Genomic DNA, 14,721 nt, shown 5'->3' on the forward strand with positions numbered 1-14,721 from the left:
AAGCTACAAATTACCCGGAAGCATTAGTGAATTCTCCAAATCCAAGTCATCCTCAAAATCTGCCTGCTAAATGCTAGTGTGGTTGATTAATATAATTTACCCAGTAATAAGCCACAAACCACTTCTGGGAGTTGGCAGACAAGAAGAAATAAAAGATCAATCTACAGCAGTTAACTCCCATTCTTTATAGTATACAGAAACACTATTAAAACATCAATACCTTGAAAGCAAGTTGGCTGTGCACGAAGAATCGTGCAGGCTCTGCTGACATTTAACTACTTCCAGTAAGGTTTTTAAAGGCTCTGCTCCCCACAGTGACCAAAAAAGAATGCTGATTCTCTGAAGTGGAACAGAAACCAGAGAGAATCCAGAGAAAAAAAGTCAGTTGGCATGTCTTTCCAAGTGGGTGAGAGGGAAGCAGGGATAGAAAGGTATGCCGCTTGGAAAGACAGGGAGAACAAAACAAGCTGCTAACACAATGCAAGCAGAACCCAATGTTTGTTCTTTCAGTGGGAGAATCCATTGAAATCACATGAGTAAAATTGACATGATTCGTGTACTGCCAACTTCTTTCAGATTAGTGATATTTTAATAGCACTTCTGTATGCTATAAGAGTGGGAGTTAACTGCTCTTTATTGATCCTTATTTCAACTTCTAGAAGAGATCTTTCCCCCCACCAATTTGTGGGTAAGTTATATTAATGAGCAACAGCATTTAGGTTTTGCTACAGCTTAGTAGTCAACTGTGTGAGCCCAGAAGATTCTGGTTCACATCTCAGGTAACCAGTTGGCCTTCAAGAAGCTAAATGACCTGAACCAGTATGGTGTAGTGGTTAGAGTGTCATACCAGGACCTGGGAGACCAGGGTCCAATTCCCCACTCAGTCATGAATCTTACTGGGTGACCATGGGTCAGCCATTGCCTCTCAGCCTAACCCACTCATAGGGTTGCTTGTAGGGATTAAATGAGGAAGGGGAGAACCACCTTGAGCTTACACCACCTTGAGTTCCTTGGAGAAAAAAGTAGGATGTAAATGCAATTAAAAATAATATAAACCCACATCGATTTATATGAGAATAATTATATTGGCCTTCCTTAATACTGCCTCTGGATTAATGGTTACTGAGATCATGTAAATCAGAGTTAGCTGACATAGTGCACTTTAGATGCTGTAGGACTGCAAACACTCATCATTTCTGAACATTGGTTGGCCATTGTGGCTGGCTATTCCTGGGACGCGGGTGGCACTGTGGGTAAAACCTCAGCGCCTAGGACTTGCCGATCGCATGGCCGGCGGTTCGAATCCCTGCGGTGGGATGCGCTCCCGTCGTTCGGTCCCAGCGCCTGCCAACCTAGCAGTTCAAAAGCACGTCAAAGTGCAAGTAGATAAATAGGTACCGCTTTATAGCGGGAAGGTAAACGGCGTTCCGTGTGCTGCGCTGGCTCGCCAGATGCAGCTTGTCACGCTGGCCACGTGACCCGGAAGTGTCTGCGGACAGTGCTGGCTCCTGGCCTATAGAGTGAGATGAGCGCACAACCCTAGAGTCTGGCAAGACTGGCCTGTACGGGCAGGGGTACCTTTACCTTTTACCTATTCCTAATAAATGTACAGTGGTACCTCGGGTTAAGTACATAATTTGTTCTGGAGGTCCGTTCTTAACCTGAAACTGTTCTTAACCTGAAGCACCACTTTAGCTAATGGGGCCTCCTGCTGCCACCGCGCCACCAGAACACGATTTCTGCTCTCATCCTGAAGCAGAGTTCTTAACCCGAGGTAATATTTCTGGGTTAGCGGAGTCTGTAACCTGAAGCATATGTAACCCGAGGTACCACTGTATTCCACTTTATGACATTAACTGCAGAGGTGCTCACTTCTCCAAATAATTGAGGGGGCCAGATGCGACACCAAAGGAAATAATTTTTTTAGTGGTGTCACTCATTTGCCCTGCTGTACACATGCTGTACAAATGTACATATGCTGTACATATGCTGGTCCATGGGGTCACAAAGAGTTGGACACGACTAATCGACTAAACAACAACAACAACTTATGCCTGTTTTCCCCGGCAGTTTACAGAAGAAGAATGAGTGTTGCTGTACACAGGTATAAACAGAAGAGACGAGAAAGATATTTCTGAAGTACATTCCCGCTTGGCCTGTTTGAAACCAGTTTGACCAGCCTGGACGTGCTCAGTTCATTGCACAAGACAGCCGTAGCCACAGGAATGGTGGCAGACCCTACCATGAAGCTAGCATGAAAGAAACATCTTTCCCAAAAAGTATTTATTAAACTTATTAATCGCTTGTTACCTGACAATATGTCACCACATGTTTATGTGGCTGCGTCTTTGTGTGTGTGTGATATACAGTGGTACCTTGGTTCTCAAATGCCTTAGTACTCAAACAACTTGGAACCCAAACACTGCAAACCCTGAAGTAAGTGTTACGGTTTGCGAACTTTTATTGGAAGCCGAACATGCTCCATTATGCTTCCAGTTTGAGTGCCACACTTCCATTTTGAGTGTTACACTGAGGTCTGCCTGTTTTTCCTATTTATTTTGTGTTTTTGTTTTTGCAGCTCTTTTTGTTTTGTTTTTGTGACTGTGTGGAACCCAGTTCAGCTACTGATCGATTGACTGTGTGACTGCAGTACATTGTTTATTGCTTTCATTTTCAATTTCAGTCGTCTCGTTAGATAGTGAAATTCATGTTAAATTGCTGTTTTAGGGGTTGTTTTTAAAAGTCTGGAACGGATTAATCCGCTTTTCATTACTTTCTATGGGAAAGCACAACTTGGTTTTGGAACGCTTTGGTTTTGGAAAGGACTTCAGGAATGGATTAAGTTTGAGAACCAAAGTACCACTGTACATAATACCATAAGGGAAGGGGGATAGGAGTATGTGTCATATAATACATCAATATGTCATCTAACATAACATTTATGAGAGAGAGAAAACAATGCACCCACCACATAGATAATAACAAGCAACATTAGCTTAAGTATGCAATATATTTCATATTCCTAAGGAGTAGCTGAGTTACTCTGTTGCAGATGACAACAACTCTAAAGGTTGGTTCAAACATCTGCATGCTCCTCACATCAGATGAATTCGCCACTTTTGAGGCCTCATAGCTGACTGTGAGATGATTCCATTGAAAAGGACTGCATTTGAGGTGAAATGGGTCGATATGAAAGTTTGATCGATGGTTTTTGATCCTGAATGCCCACTCACACATGGACATGCAAGGCACCATTTGGTGTTGTAGCCACCATGTGATAAACATACATCTGTCAACCACAGAAAAGAGTTTTATGAAGCTCTAAAAATCAAATTATTCCAGTGTGTCCTTCAAAGCAGGCCCATGCTGAAATCCATTACGAAAAAATGAAATGTACTTACTGTTTTATTGCAGCATGAGCATGCAGCACTAAATTAGCAAACATATATCATTAGCATTTAAGGTTTTTTGTTGTTGTTAATCCAACAAATATAATCAGGTTGTTCTCCACACACTTTGCAGATGTTCCAGCTGTCACTTCAAATGGATATCTTTACTAACACTTTCCAAACCACAAATAATTCATATGATTGCACGATAGTTTTAGAGAAGCATCTCTCATGTTTCCCAGACAGTTTTGAAAACATCTACAGAACAAATTACAGAGCAAAACTTAGAAAGTTATATATTCCTATTACAGCATGACCATTCTTTCCTTTAGCATGTGCTAACTGGAAAGTCACTCTACTTCAGTCTAAGCTACCATAAGGTAAAGGTAAAGGTACCCCTGCCCGTACGGGCCAGTCGTGTCCGACTCTAGGGTTGCGTGCTCATCTCGCTCTAGAGGCCGTGAGCCGGCGCTGTCCGAAGACACTTCTGGGTCACGTGGCCAGCGTGACGAAGCTGCAGCTGGTGAACCAGCACCAGCGCAGCACACGGAAACGCCGTTTACCTTCCCGCTATAAAGCGGCCCCTATTTATTTACTTGCACTTTGACGTGCTTTCGAACTGCTAGGTGGGCAGGAGCTGGGACCGAACAACGGGAGCTCACCCCGCCGCGGGGATTCGAACCGCCGACCATATGATTGGCAAATCCTAGGCACTGAGGTTTTACCCACAGCGCCACCCGCGTCCCTTCCTAAGCTACCATACTGGCTTGTTAAAAAGTGATGGCTGCACCCAGGGTCGTTATGAAGCCAATACAGTGGTACCTCAGGTTAGATATGCTTCAGGTTACATATGCTTCAGGTTACAGACTCCGCTAACCCAGAAAAAGTGCTTCAGGTTAAGAACTTTGCTTCAGGATGAGAACAGAAATCGGGTTCCGGCGGCGCGGCGGCAGCAGGGTGCCCCATTAGTTAAAGTGGTGCTTCAGGTTAAGAACAGTTTCAGGTTAAGTACAGACCTCCGGAATGAATTAATTACTTAACCCGAGGTACCACTATACAGTGGAACCTCATGTTACGGACGGGATCCGTTCCGGAGGCCTGTCCATAACACGGAACTGATGCAAGCCAAAGTACCACGTCTGTGCAAGGTGCAATTTAGCGCTTCTGCGCATGCACGAGCTGTGAAACCCAGAAGTAACCCATTCCAGTACTTCCAGGTTGCTGTGGGACGCAACACGAAAACACGTAACCTGAAGTGGACACAACATGAGGTATGACTGTAAAATACCCTGCTTACCTGGGAAGACTGGCAGAGAAAGAGTGTGGGGGGAGTGCACCGCCCCCGGCAGTGTGATCCCAGCAGGGTGCCATCATGACTGTCCCCTGCCCATGCTGGGTGCCACACCCCTGCAGGCGGCATAACCTGAAGCATATGTAACCTGAGGTACCAACTGTATAGGATTAGCACGGTACAATGCAATTCCAGCCTAGAACCATATTTGGCCTAGAACCATCCCCATATTTGGGGATGCAAAGATGCGCTTTCATTATTGAATTTTTTTCATTCTTGTCTTGGAAAATATCCAGTCTTTAATTACTTGTTATAAACACTGTCCATTCATCAATTAGCCAAGTCTATCTTTATTAGTTACTCATCTATGAGCTGGTAGGCAATTAAAATGTTTTTTTTTAAGTTGTTTTCTCATAGTGCTATTACATGGCAGCGTATGATATTTCTCATGGAATAATAATTACACGGAATGGTATTTTTTAATTGGCTTTTACAAAAAGAAGAAGTGTCAGTAGAACTAACCACACGAGTTCCTGTTTGCCGCATTGCATGAAAACATTTAATTGCCTGGTGCCTATGCAAAGTCACACCTCCTTGGTGCACTTCCTTTTTCAGAGTGTGATTCAGACAAACCACTTCATTCCATCTGCCTGATGCTAAAATCATGTGCAACAAGATGTTTTGATGGAAGCCTTTGAAATACAAAATGTAGATCTTTCTCAAATGTGAATTTAACCTATGAATATATAAAGCCTCCGAGGAAAAGTGTGAAGAGTCTCCTGTATTAATTAAGCGAAGCTGAAAACATATTTTGTTGTTGTTATGTAGCTGCGAATTTTTAGCCTGTTCTGTCAAAAGGACTGAAGTCTGATAATGATCAAATGACAAAGATAAAATAGGTGTCTAATATATAAAGCCCGCTGACACTTAATGGATTTAGTTTTGGCTCTAGAGAGCCTGTCCAAGTAAAGAGGCCTTAAATGCTGCTGAAAGACAGAAGGCTACAGCTGGAAGGGGCTTCAATAGTTATCGAGCTGAACCCCAATCCATTGCAGGAAATCTGCTGCTATAACATCCCTGATAAAAGACATGGGAGAATGGGGAAGAGTTCTATTTTGAAGGACAGTCAGTGGGAACAGGTGTTGGGGCTTGGCACTCAGGTTGCATCTGAACTGATGGAAGCATGGAAGGATGCAGTCTTCAAATTATTAAGTAACCATTACAGCCCCAGTGTAGAGCTCCATATGTGCTTTAAGCATGCAGATGATGGGTTTAGTATATTGAAGTTTATGGTGAAACAGCAGCTTAGGCACATAGGGTTGGAGATGTCTATCAAGTGAGTGTCCTCATTCACTTCAGTCAAGCTTACAGCTCCATAATTTTAAAAGCTCTTCTCTGTAGCAGAGAAGATCCATGTAGACAGCAGAGCTTTTACACCTGCAAGGAACTGTAATGCAAGGACACATAAGGAGTAAGAGATTGGATCACTTTTTAATCTAGAACTGGCCTATGCAAGATCACTTTTCCAGCTGCTGTTACTGCTGTTATAAAGCATCAATGAATCTCCAGATTCAGGGAGCAGCTATAAAGACTAGGAAACCAAAATCAATTAAATAGCCTTCAGATCCTTTCCTTTCCGTGTGTGTGTGTGTGATCTTGATTTCTTGTTAGGTTTGTAGTGACAGGGAATATAATGAACAATAAAATGGATGCATTTCTTCCAAGTGCACATTTGTATGCATACTGATTTTGAAACAGGAATGGGAAACATTCCACAAAACTATTGCCACATCCCCATTTTGAACAAAACTGCTCGGCAAACTGTTCTGTACACAGTTATTTTTAGAAAAGTGAGAAAGGGCACATAATTTGGAAAGAGTACATAATTTTAAGACGTTATCTCTATTAAATACTTTCACAAGAACAGCAGGGATCCAGATATCAGCGATAGCTGTAGACAGAAATTGTCATTGTAATGTTTCTTTTGCACAATCTTCTTTGCAAGCTTATATTTTTGCTTTAAAAAATAGCTGGTTGGAGTCTAGACAGCTCCTTCAGACATGCATTAGGGCTCATTTTCCATTTGAGCTTTTCCTTTGAAAATCAGTTTGCCTTCACAGAATAGTTCTGCGCTGTGGCATCAGGAAACAGGGTTTTCCAATATGGAAGGGGAACTATTTTGGGGGTTGCGTTTAGAATAATATGAAGTTTCACCCTGACTCTCAAGAAAGCATGCATGGGAATAGTTAAGATTACCGGGATTCTGAGTGACCTGAAGTCCTTTCTCAGCATGACTACTGTAATTCTGTTATTTAATTTCAAATTTACTTGAGGGGATGGAAATATTAATTTATTCCAACAAATTTACTAATTTACACTGGGAAATATTGCAAAATGTGGTACCAGTTGCAAGGGTTTATGTTCAAACAATAAAGGCAGATAGGGCATCATAAACATTTAGGACCAGGATATTACTCTGAAACAACAACAGCAGAGAGAAAAAGTAACATTAAAATGACATTAAAAAAAAAAAAAAGATTTCAAAACAGTCCATTGGCCTATGCCCAAGCTTATTTTCTTAAAAACAGCTCCTGGGCACCAAATGATAAATATTTGATTCTCAGCAGCAGGGAGTCTGCAAATGAGTAAAACAAATTAAGCAAGCAATTGAGCTGAAGAAAATAGGTCATTATTATCCCCATGAATCTGAGGAACATGCCTTTAAGATGCCTAATACTGCTGTACCCGAGGACAGCAGATCTGCACCTGACCCAAACGGCATGTGTTGACACAAAAACATGTGCTCAGCGGAGTGTGTGACCTTATGCAATCTGTAACTAGAATACAAAAAGCAGCCATGTGAAGATTATGCATTCTGGTTTTGTTTTTTTTAAGCACAACATGTCAAGGCTGACGTTAAGCCAGAGCTCTTGAGGATCACTCCGTGTATGCCAGCTGGCACAACTAGTCCACATTGTTCCCCATCTGGATCCTGCAATTTCCTGCCACAGCCTCTCCTGCTGTCCATTTGCCACTTTCTTTAATTTACGAAGGCTGGTGCAGCTTTCCTCCTGACTATTTCAGGAACAGTGAGTGGGATTAAGGGCTCAGAAGCAGATTTGTTTATCTTTTCAGGGTGAGTTGGGCTCGGTTTTGTGAATACGGTTTTTTAATTAAAAACAGGTTTCTCAGTCACTTTTTCCTCAGCATAACCCACCTCACAGGGCTGTTGAGAGGATAAAAGGAACGTGCGTAAGATTTTGAAAAAAAGAGGTGTAAGCACATTGCAATCAATTGACCAATTACAAGGCCTGCTGGAGCATCTGTCCAGCATCCTGTTTTGACAGTGGCCAACCAGGTGTCTATGGGAAGCATGGAAGCAGGATATGAGTGCAACAGCACTAGCTCTTGTGGGAACAGCTTCCATAGTTGACCTGTGAACTGTGTGAAGAAGTACTTTCTTCTTTTCTAGAAACATCTTCTTTTTTCCTTACTGAAATCTAAGCCCTAGAATCGTAAGAGAGAAACATGAGCAAGAGGCAATCCTATCACGCTTGCTCAATCATCCTACACAAAGCTCACAACAATGCGCCACAAATACACCACAAAACGAGTTTTCTGAGCAAAGAGCTGCAGATGGCTCAAGCAATTGAGCCAAGCCCAGCTTGTTGCAGGCAAAAAATAAAACAAAATAAAATCCCATTGTTTGCAGATAATTTGATCTGGGCGTAATTTATTTTGAAGCATGAGATGTATATATTTCTACATGTCTCTGTCCCAGGATAAAATGGTGCAGCATGTAGTTTGGGCTGGATAATTACCATGGGGGAAATAGACAATTCCTTCAAGAATCAGCTGAAGCCGCACAGAAACTCAGGCCCCATCTTCACTATACATTTAAAGTAGTATCATACCACTTTAAACAGTTGTTGCTTCCCCCAACAAACCCTGAGAGCTGTAGTTTGTTAATGGTGATGAGAGTTATTAGAAGACTCCTATTTCCTTGCCCAGAACTGCTCAGAGTGTTTTAACAGTCAATCCCTCATCCCAGTGAACTCTGGGAATAGTAGTTTGGAGAAGGAACCGTATGGAACGGTATGATACTACTTTAAATGTATCATACAGATGGAGCCTCAAAATAACAAAGTTATCTAGCCCATAAAAGCTAGCAGCAGCTTTTCAGAAAGAAAGAAAGGAAGAAAGAAAGAAAGAAAGAAAGAAAGGTCACAAAGACAGGGAATAAAAACACAAAGGGCCTGCAGAACTGTGGACAGCTCCTAAGAAACAAACATCTTCCAGTGATGTCCTGGGCAATACTGAGTGTGACATAGCAGGACAAAAACTCTGAAGACTGCTGTCCTCAATAAGGAGAGGATTTCTTAAAGGTGTGGCGATTTGCCCTGAAGCCCAGTGCTTCTTCAACTTTCTGTCATCTCTTCAGGGGGACGGCCTTTATTCTAGGTTAAGGTGAGGGCTCAAGCACTGGTAAAGTGGATTGTCAGAGGACCTGAGTTGCCAGTTCTTTCTTCCATGAAGGAGTCTGTGTTCAGCACATCCCAGGACTGGGCCTCAAGCATTTGGGGGATATGAAGTCCCTCCAATACAATGCCATCACTTTAAACGATGAAGGCATTATTCAAGGCCAGAGACTGTACGATACCATTTTCTCAGTTTTGTTGACCATCATGGCAGTCCTCAGCTTGTTTACTCAGGACAGAAGCAAATCCCATAGGCATCTGGTTGGCTATGTGGGAAAAGAATATTGGAATAGATGGGGTTTTGGACAAATCCAGCAGTTTGTGGATCTTACATTCTGAAGCCTGTGGGATTTGAATTCAGGGGAGTGAGCACAGAACGGTAGCCTGCCCAGGCCACAGATCAGGGTCAGGATACTAAGAAACAAAGCCTTACAAATTTTCTGCTCCAAATTTGTGCATACCTGCTTGAAGATCCCGAACAATTAGAGAGATATTTTTAGCAATTAATATCATACAGCCCCTTTGAATCCGCTGGGATTCACTACTCATCTGGAGCAGGAAATGAATACATTATTTCGTCTGATTCTTTTAGGAAGCATTTTAAGTAGGCAGAACATAATTATCAGCTTGGAATTTAGACAAGTCACTATATTAACACCTCTCAGACTGTGCAAGTATATCAAATACACCCGTGCTCTGCTCTGTTTTCAAATTAAAAGATAAATGCTGCTCAGACTTTGTACCTTGATATGGGCTTTATCTACTCACATGATTAACATTTCATAAATCTGAGATGGGGAAACTTTGGCCACCTCAGATATTGTTGGACTACAAGTCCCATTTTCCCTAATTATTGGACATGCTGGTTGGAACTGATGGCAGAAGGAATATAACAATATCTGAAAGGCCACAGGTTCCCTATTCTTGTGTATGTGTGTATCAAAGCCAAAGAACATAACAAAATACTCCCAGCTTCATCACTAAAAAATATATCTCTAAAAACACACACACACTGAGAGAGAGAATACGATTTGTAGTAACACAACAGACATTTACAAACAGCTCTATCCTGTCTCAGAGAGGAATTTTGCACTGGCGACACATTTGAGAAAACAAAACCTCATGTGCTATTCAGATCATGTTCTCTTCGCAGTGTTGATAGGATGATAAAACTGCATTCACCACATTCATGGATTTCAAAACCCAGCCTATAATGGAAAGACTAAATTAAACACCTACACTATAACTCAGTCTTATGAGGAGGGAGCTCAAGTACACCACAATCACAAACTGAAATTAGTCTCATGAATTTATTTCATTTCTCCCCTACCCTTCTCTTGTTAGGCACAAGGTAGCATATGTGGAATTTCCACGTCTTCCCTCAAGACACTGACCACATCGAGGCCAGCTTAGATTTAGTAAGTTCCACTGCACCATGTGCCTTCACCCCATGCTCTGAGCCTAAGTATATCAACAAATACAGCAATTCTGTTCCCACTCACCTGGGCATAAGCCCTGTTGAAGTGGATTTATGATTGAATGGATATACATATATAGGATTGTGCTGCAAAATGGTAAAAATTCCCAGCCAGAGAAGGGAAGAAGGGACAGAGATATAAAGGAACATACATTTGCAAAAGTTAAATGCATCCTAGAAAGTATTGTGTCAGACACTATAGAACAAACACCATCAATCCAAATGGGACTCTGTATCAAATGACAGAAACAAACAGTGAATTCTCACTGAAATTCTTGCTTCTAATAGCATTCCCTTAGGCTAGGTCCTTACATTCTTCTGCTGATGAGAACATAAGAAGAACCCTACCAGATCACAAGAACATAAGACAATCCTGCTGGGTCAAGCCAGGGGCCCAACTAGTCAAGCATCCTGTTCCCAACCAGATGTCTATGCAAGTTCTCCCCACTTGTGAATCCCAGTAACTGCTATTTGGAGGCATATGCCTCCAACAATGAAGGTAAGCAGAGATATCATGAAAGCAGCCACTGAAAGTCTCATCCTCCATGGAGCCACAGCAACGTTTATCCTGCCCATGTTGCTATGAAACATAAGAAACTTGAACTATCCTGGAAGAACCAAATTGTGACTTCTCCCCACACCACTATTTATCTAGTTTTCCAAGAGTTGATGCTGGTGTTGGGAGGGGCCGCAGCCTTTCACCTGATTTGGGGGGTCTTACATCACACTGCCAACATGCACGGAAGCCCTGCTCTATACCTTTGAGTGCCTTTGCTTGGCTGGGATCTGTCCTCGAACTGGGATAACACCCCTTGTTTGTCTAGGTAGCGGATAGATGTGTGTGTAGATAGCTTTGACTTATGCATGTCTGGAATGCAGCTTACTATAGAAAAGTAAAAGTTACAACCACTGCTCCAGTGGTTTTGCCTCTAGCGCTGCCCATCCCTGACATACGCCCCCCCCCCAAGGTTGCACTCGATGCAATGCGGCCCCTGACCGGTGGCATAGGAAGGGGGGGTATGGTGGGTGCGGGCCGCCCCTGGTGTCATCACTGAGGGGGGTGACTGCGGGGCCTGGCCTGCAGCACACCCGAGCCACACGTCTCTCCTGGGAAGTGACATGGTGGCTTGGGCACCTGCAGGCTCCACGCTGCCCAAAATGGCAACGTGGGGCTTGCGGGCTCTGTGGAGGTTCTGCGCAGTGTGCTCTGCCCCAGCTTGCCCCGCCCCTGGGTGCAGGGCATTTACGCTGCTGCCCCTGCCCCTGCTCAAGACAAACCAGGCCTTTTCGGAACATTGCAAATCCTTTGAAACCCCAACACGGCAGAATTGTGGAAATAAAGAAATCCATGTTACCCTGCAACATTAGCATACTTTATCCTGCATGCAGAAGTTGGCTAAGAAAGAAAGAAAGAAAGAAAGAAAGAAAGAAAGAAAGAAAGAAAGAAAGAAAGATGCTACTGCTGTGGAAAACCCATAACGCTGCAAATATTAGGCATGGTGCAGCACAAGGCATCTTAGAAAATGGATCAATGTAAAATGACAAGCAAAAAAAGAACTGGGTGCTGTGGAAAGACAGAGCTATAAGATGCAATCCTTATGTTGAGCAAAACACATCGCAAAACTACTGGGGCCTATTGTACATTCTGCCAATAGCCTCACATCTGTACCACGCCTGCTACTGTTTCATGTCATCTTTATTAAATATAGCCTGACCTTTTCACTGAAACCCATCTCTGCAGAACAAAGAGATCGAAGAAGGGGGGAACCTGACCCAAATAATAATTGTAATGAATGTCAGGAAAGAGCAGCATTTCAGCTGCTTTTTTTTTAGTCTTGGTCACAATTTATACTGCCTGCAGAACAGACTACTTACTGAGAAACTGGGGCATCACATCCTTTTCTACCTTGTTATAAAACACACACACAGTGGAAGTTGCTAGGCATCGTATACAGTGCTTCTAGAGCAAATTTGCAATAATCATAAGTCACCGCAATCTGTGAAGTGACAAAAGGCTTGAAGACAATTTGCAACAAGTAATATTACACTTTTGCATTATGATACTAAAATACAGCTTTGAACTCTCGGCTCCTCATTTGTTTTTAACTGCGTTTCTTTGGAAGCACATGCAGAGAGAGGTAACAGATTAATCTTTTATAAACCTCAATGTTATCCCAATAGTCATTTCTCCCTTTTAGAACTAGAAAGCTGTTTGAGGCCTGACAGTCAATCCATTTTCTAAAGCAGTTGGCCTGAGTAGTTTTCTTCTTCTAGGATGGGAGATGCCCTGTCTTCCTTTTTTATCTGTCTTTGTTCTATACGCTTGTTTTGTTTGCTGTCACTTGAAGCTACTGACTGATTTGTCATTGAAACATATTGCTAGGAATAGTCAATTATGTTGTCACTTGAATCTTGAAGTTGTCACTTGAAGTATAATCAGCGAAAGACCTTTTGCACAACAGGATGAAAGAAACCCTCTTTGAGCACTTGAGACGGTGTAGATTTTCCTTCAGAATGCATTATCCACAAGAGACGGAGTATCATAAAAGGAATGGGGAAGATGTGAATGACTTCAATGTCTTCTTTTGCAACTTCTACTTAAATGTGTGAAATGCACATGTTGCCCAGAGGAAGATCTGTGAGCTTCAGAGCACCCCTGCCATGGTTCCTCGTGAATCTCACCATTCGATGGATAAATAAAAGTTGCAATAATCTGCCACTCTGCGTCTCTTAGAAAAGCACAGTAAGACTACATCCTTCCCTCTCACAGTAAACTTGGATGTTGGAGTGTCCACCAGTCAGGAACCAAAAGAAGGCCACACAAAAGAAAGGTGTGTTTTCCGCATAATCAGGTGTCTCCCTAGGTATCCCAAAATAGAGGTTAAAGCGAGTGTGAACTTTTATAGATTAAAAACTCAAACAAGCACCCGTGAGCTCACAGGCAGTACGAAATTTTGAGGTGTTGGTTGAGAGGGACAAAATGGAGGAGGGAGGTAATTTGGCTGATCAGAATAAGTATCCTAGAAAGGGGTTTAAAGGATGGGTGGATGTATGCTGTAAAATTAAAGGACATGTTTTACCAGTCTCTACACTATAGCTATAAATATTTTGTATTTTTATACTGCTGAAGATGCACTTCAGATGAATCTTCCTAGTTACTCCTTCTAACCCTTGAATGCTTTCCCTTCTCACTGTGCACCACAGACTGCCTACAAAGTGATGTGACCTGGTATTTTACACAAGGAGAAATTCTGTTTGCATAGCTGCCCATCTATGGACTTTTAAAACTGTTATTTTTGTGTTTTTATATTATAAATTGCCCTGTGATCTTCGGCTGAAGGATGGTATAGAAATTTAATAAATAAAAAGTTCCTATTAATAGAAGGCATATGCTATAATTCTAACTCAACCAGGAGTTGAGTTCCACAACAAAAGAAAAGTGTTTTGTACCATGAAATCAAGGTTACAGGTTGGCTCGTGTCCTGACTGACACAAGGATATTTTCCTTACCGCATTCTCATGTCAAAAAAATCAATATGGGATAAAAGCATGACATTATCTCCATTCACTTAGCCAGGATTCCCAAAGGTGGATTAACAGGCTTCTTGACAAGCTAATAGCAACTACTTTGTATAGAAAGAAAGAAAAATTAAGAACTAAGATGTAACATCTCATTCACTAACCATCTCCAGCCAGTTCTAAATTCCTCTTGAAGCACTGCTTTCTTCTGAAGCAATAAGGCCCGGGATATTATCCCACAAAGAAAGAAGCTTACCACTGAGAAGAACTTGAAGATTAGCACCTCAATAGCCAACACCTGTATAGCAAAATTTATTCCCTTTCACCATTTCATGTGCAAGGCTTGACGAAACCCTGCAGCTTAAGGGTTCGCAAATTCATTTGCATACTAAAGCAAAGAAACCAAAGCAAAATAAATTATGAGGTACATTTTCTCTGAAAGAAAATATTCTGTGGGGAATAGTGGGTGGAATTTAACATACTGCTTAGTGGCATATACTACTTTCCCACTCCTCCTCCCTCACCCCCCCCAACTTGTTCTGGACTAGTGGGTGCAATCCAATGTAT

The 14,721-nt window shown here is 42.2% G+C and overlaps 1 protein-coding gene and 2 long non-coding RNA genes across 5 annotated transcripts in view; 1 reads left to right on the top strand and 2 right to left on the bottom strand.

Annotated features, from left to right (window-relative positions):
* LOC310681466 overlaps positions 1-14,721 on the bottom strand; it is a 250,213-nt gene that overhangs the window by 97,252 nt on the left and 138,240 nt on the right. The window lies entirely within an intron of this gene.
* MBP (myelin basic protein) overlaps positions 1-14,721 on the bottom strand; it is a 95,730-nt gene that overhangs the window by 70,477 nt on the left and 10,532 nt on the right. The window lies entirely within an intron of this gene.
* On the top strand, positions 2,059-5,448 carry LOC310681893. The gene is made up of 2 exons (XR_014513675.1): positions 2,059-2,279; positions 5,296-5,448. It is a non-coding gene; the product is annotated as an uncharacterized lncRNA (long non-coding RNA).

Source organism: Podarcis tiliguerta, assembly GCF_965153285.1.
Source record: "Podarcis tiliguerta genome assembly, chromosome: 7".
In the NCBI taxonomy this organism is placed as follows: Eukaryota; Metazoa; Chordata; class Lepidosauria; order Squamata; family Lacertidae; genus Podarcis; species Podarcis tiliguerta.